Here is a 6000-nt window from a genome sequence, read left to right on the forward strand (position 1 = left end):
GATCCAAGAGGCTAGGAGGACAGGTGAGGTCCCAGCCATGTGTATCAGTCCACTACCTGTGTAATAATTGCCTGCTCATGTATATTATGGATAGGTATGGCTAAATATTCCTCTTATGTCCTTCACAGTGGCAAGTGAGCGGGCTATGAACCAGGAGGTCCATGGATGTCGATTGGAGCGGTTGCAACGCGAGGCAGGTTAGTAATACTCTTGCATGTACTGTCATAGGAAATAAATCTAAAAGCAGTAGCAAGTTAATTGCCTGTATAAAAACCTGTATTGTTTAAGGCATGTACTGCATACACCAGACAATATGGCAGGAAGAGTCTCATATAGGTTGTATGTAAATAAAAGCATAATAGTTCTGTCAATAAAGGTCTAACTGCTGAACTGCATGTGTTTACTCTTCTATCATATGGTAATGTAGATTTGCAATCACTTAATAGTACTGTTGTATTAAGCACTGTTACCCACACTGTGCAACATAAATAAAATGTGTAGGAATATCTGTATATGACTGGAGTAATTCCAAGAGGTCATATAGTACAACTGAGAGAGACATCGACAGAAAACAGTGAAAAGACAAATAACAAAATCCAAATAGCACACTCAACTGAGACATGACCAGTAGCATTTTTAGCACTCACAGCCATGGTTCAAATTCTGGGAGTGGTAGTAGGCTGCATACAGAATCATACCCCACAATTGTACAGAATGTCCAGTAAATTGGCCCATATCTGCTGCCTGTCACCCTGTCCCCCTGGGAAATCAGTGGGATGATCCCAGACATTTAGGAAGCAAACAAAAAATACAACTGATTGTCAGACATCTATGGGAACAAACTTGTCACTCTAGCAACTCCTCAAAATGTTATGAGAGTAATAAGCCAAGTATGTCCTAGCTACATCCCCATGTTGTCAAGCTGTGACCAGAGTGTGTACAGTAACAGAGTGAGATGTATGTGCATAACACTAATGTGGAATCTGATAATTTGTGTGGCAACATTCAGGTAGTGCTAACAAACATTGCTCCCACAGGTCTGTCAGATACGAACACTGTGCCTAGAAATAAAAGATTGATATCCTGTACTGGTACTGTGTACTCTGTTATTGTATGGCGTTGTCAGTGTTGCAGTTGCTCTGAATAATAAGGTATTACTCATCACTGTCACCCACACTGTGCTACATAATATAACTGTCTAGGAAATCCTGTATAAGAGTGTTGTAATTCACTAAAGGTTTAAGAGGGCAATAGTTGAAATATGTCCCGGTTCACCTGCATGTGGTCAAGACATCCCCAGAGTCTGTGCAAAAAGAGATGGACAGGTATGTGCATAACATCAACCTGGAATCTGGGAGTATGTGTAGAAACAGTTAGTGTTAACAAACAATTCCTCCACAGGTACACCAGGTAAGAGGTGTATACTGCAGGTAAAACCAGTTCATGTATATAGTTGTCAACAGCCATACCACTGTCCAAAGTAAGGCAATAGGGTAGTGTACTAATACTTGTAAGTTACAGATAACAGCACTGACTAGGAAAGTAATGCAAACTACAGGAATATACTAGTCGTTAACTGACATCTGTCTCACCCCCCACCATATCTATTTATTTATTGTATTATTTATTATTTATTTATTTTACATTTGTTTACCGGGATAGTCCGACTGGATATATGTCCATTTTCAGCAGAAACCCAGGGAGAAAAGCTCCACATAGACAAACTTACATAGATTACACAGAAGTTAGCAAACAATTATAAAAACAAAGTGATTATATACAATGGCTTAGTAGTGTTCCCTAGTAGGGACTCACAATTCTTACGGACAAACACAATTAAAAGTAAGAGACATCAGATTGGAAGCAGGGCTTAGTGACGTAGTTACAAGTTATGATAGTTACAGAATATGCTTTCAGTTTATAACTTAATCAGGGTTGGTACATGGGCATAGCCAATTCACTTTGAGATACCGTTTGAGGCTTTTTTGAAGAGACTTTTGGAGGATTGTAGGGTTATATAGTTTGGCAATGAATTCCAGGTTTTGCCAATGAAGTTGGCAAACAGAGATTCACCAACAGAGTTATTAGCTTTGTGGATTTGGAACAGTAGTTTATCAGTTGACTGTAGGGATCTCGGGTTGCTATATGGCTTAATAATATTTTTAAGTGAGGGGGTATCCTCAGGGTGGTACAGTTCTAGCCACTTTAGTTGTTTAAGGTTCTTGCAGTGGTGGGTTCTATAGGTGGAGCCAGTGACGAATCTGGCAGTATGATTGTAGCTATGGGACAGCTTACCTAGTTTGGATTTGTTGAGGTTTAAGAGTACAGGCGAGGCATATAAAAGAGTAGGGAGTAGGTGTGATCGGGCGATTGCAGTCCTAGCTAGTGGGGTTAAAAGTGTCTTGTTTCTATACAGTGATCCAGACTTCTTCTGTATGGTTTTGTTGACCTGTAGGTCAAATTTGAGATTATTGTCTATGATAACCCCTAGCAGTTTGGTGTGATGATCTGGGGAAATAGTGGTACCATTGTTAGATGTGACAGAGAATGAAAGTGTATAACCACATAAAGAAGACAAAGTGCCGTACAAAGCTAAAAACACAATCCTCCAGCACATAGAATGTCACCAAGTAAGCACAAGCAGGAAAATATTCACAAAACAGTTTTAATCCAGCAATAAAGGCTCTCCTAAAAACAACAATGTTTTTAGGAGAGCCTTTATTGCTGGATTAAAACTGTTTTGTGAAAATTTGCCTGCTTGTGCTTACTTGCTGACATTCTATGTGCTGAAGGATTGTGTTTAGAGAATGAAAGTGTGGTATATCTGCTAGTGGGGGAGAAGATTAGAAGTTTAGTTTTATTGGGGTTCAGAAGTAGGTATTGGTTGGAGAGCCAGTTCTAGATAATGTTAAATGTATTTTGGGTTAAGGTTTGCAGTTTGGATGGGGAGGTGGCTGAGCAGATGAGAGTGGAATCATCTGCATATTGAATGCAGGTAGCTTTAGGGATAGCAGTGTGAAGGATTTTGATAAAAATAGAGAAAAGTAGTGGACCTAGTATGGACCCTTGAGGGACACCAAGTGTGAGAGGTAGCTGGCTGGAGAGTTTGCCCTGCCATAGTACTGCCTGTTGTCTACCAGTCAGGTAGGATTGGAACCACTGAACAGCAGGCTTGTTGAGGGAAATAGACTTTAGTGAAAGAATGAGAAGTTCATAGTTGACCATGTCAAAGGCTATTGATAGGTCAAGAAAGAGGGTGGAGGTTAGCCTATTGTCATTCCTGTTTTGGTGTATGGCAGTAGTAAACAAAAGGAGGGCTGATGTGGTGCTGTGGTATGGCCTGAAGCCATGCTGGGAGTTGGATAGTAAGTTTTTCTGTGAAAGGTATTGCATTAGTTGCTTGTGTACACATTTCTCCATTATTTTGGCTAGTGGGGAAAGAATGGCAATGGGACTATAGTTGGATATGTCTGAAGAGCTACTGCTTTTATGGAGTGGGATGACACGAGATATTTTCCAGAGGGAGGGGATTGCGCTTTCCGATAAGGTTCTGTTGATGAGGATAGATATGGGATATGCAATGGCATCTGCGGATATTTGTAGGTACTCCGCAGGGAGGAGGTCAGCAGCGAGAGTGGTAGGTTTTAGTTTTTTAGAAGTGGTTATATAAAACTAGTGGATATTGGTTGGAAGCTAAATTTGGGGTGATTATTGGGTAGATTAGGCATGTTGTTTAAGTTAGAGGGGTTAAGTTGTTTTACTAGGGATTGGATTGTTTCAGTGAAAAATTTATTAAAGGCACTAGCTATGGTCTCTGGGGATTTATGGATGTAGTTAGCCGGGGTTGGGGTGGTGGAATGACCTGGATGAAGCAGTTGATTTAAGCCTGCCCAGAACGTTTGAGGGTTGTTATGGTGTTTTTGTAGGAGATTTTGGTATAAGCTTTTTTTATCCAGTAAAATTTACTTTTTTTGTATCATTCTTGAGTTGACGATATTTTAGATGATCAAGTGGGGCTTTAGTTGTTCTCTAGCTGTTCCAGGCTCTGTTTCTAGTTTTGATTTTAGCTTTGGTATCTTTTGTGAGCCATGGTGCTGTATTTGATCTAGTTTTTATTGTACGTGCTGGAGCATGGGAATCAAGGATACTTAGGAATTTAGTGTTAAAGTGATCTATGGCCTCCTCTAATGTTAGATTTTTTTTAGTTTTGACCAGTCAACTGCTTTTAATTCATTTTGGAATATAGCAACGTCAAAGTGTTTCCTGTTTCTAACTTCCTGCCTTATGCTTTATGATATAGGTTAGACAATGGTCGATGTGGTCATCCAGGAGAGTACCAGCTGTGTACAGATGGGGTTGGTTATTAACTCATTACATCTGAGTGATGTCTCCAGGTGTTTCTACATTTACGTCCTACTGCTCCTCTAGGCATCAAATATTACTCATTCATACTTGCATTAATAATTCCAAAGCCATACTACATACAAGGTATCAGAATATTTTCTCTTGAAGCATACATTATGGCAAACACAATTGTACTGATATTTGACCTTTGTCAATGAGTATTTGTTAGAATTGTAAGGTGATAAGTTCATTTGTAAAGGCTCAGGCCACACCCACTAGGAGTTAAAGGTACACACTGAAATGACTTGTACTGGAGGGAATAAGTTAACTAGGATCCAGTCTAGGATACTTTCCCTGTTGATTGGTTTGTTTATCCTAGTGGGAGAGGTTATTGTCTGTTTAAACCCAGATATATTTATATGGGTGAGGGGGGGGGGTCGGAGGAGCAGTGGTGCCAGTTGGAGTTAAAGTCACCAAGAACTATGGTTTCTTGGGGATAGGTAGTGGATAACCAGTAAAGGATATATTCTACATTATTTAGGTTGTTGCCTGGCAGAATGTATGCACAGACAATGTTCAAGTGCTTGTTTTGGTTAATCTGTAGCTTGGTTATGAGGAGTTCCGCGTTATTGAATTGGGAAGGTTGAATGGTGTCTTAATTAATGGTTAGAGTATTTTTGTAAAGGACTGCTATCCCACCTCCTTTCTTTGTAGCATGGTCTAGCTGGTGAATATTGTATCCTGGAGGTAGTATCTCATTGTCAGTAGTACTGGGTTTTATCCAGGTTTCCATAAGACACAAAATGTCTGGGGAGTGGGTTGCTAGGAGGGCGTGTAGGTTGGGAATCTTATTGTTAATACTTCTACTATTTAGGTGAAATGCTAGGAGGGAACTAGTGGGAGTATACATGGGTGGCTGGACTGTGGAGGCTGTGGTAGGGGAGAGGAGGTTATTGGGTGTGGGTGGGCCAGGGTTGGGATGAATGTCTCCATGTGTTATAAGGTTATAGTGACAGGATATTCTGAGCTTTAGGAGTTTGTTTATACATTTTATATAGTCTTTGACTTTAGGATTATGTTTTGTGACTGTACAGGGGTGGTATTTTATAGAGGGTGGTATATTCTGTGTGCTGGATATGGTAAAGTGTTTGGTGTTATGTGTGAAGTCATGGGTTTCTGACCATTTGGGTAGTGAATACCATGGTCAAGTGTTTGTTCGTAGGCAGTGCGATGGTAAAATAGAAACAGTATAGGCATTAGGGTAATTAACATTTTTTTGTTTGTTTGCATTTTGTTAGGGGGTGGGCCAGTCTGCAGATGTTGTATATCTGCAGCAATAAACTAAATACCCAACTCAATTGGTATGTATTGACTTAACTGTAATGTTGGGACATATGTCCTATTGTTGGATAATTATTTAAATCAGTTTCTATGCATGTGCTATGTTGAAATACTCCCACATTGGTGGCATGGCGCCATCAATGTACCTGCATGCTGTTGTAATTACCACTGTGGTCCCGTATATGCATGTGTTCTGTTTGCTATGCAGCTGTTCCACATCTGGTGTCTGGGTTAATGGAGATATCTACGCATGCTGTTATACCTAATCCTGGAATGTGTTGACTACTACTAACCCACATATGCTGATAAAACATA

The sequence above is a fragment of the Protopterus annectens genome, chromosome 12.part0 (genome assembly GCF_019279795.1).
Source record: "Protopterus annectens isolate FY-2018-M chromosome 12.part0, PAN1.0, whole genome shotgun sequence".
Lineage (NCBI taxonomy): Eukaryota > Metazoa > Chordata > Ceratodontiformes > Protopteridae > Protopterus > Protopterus annectens.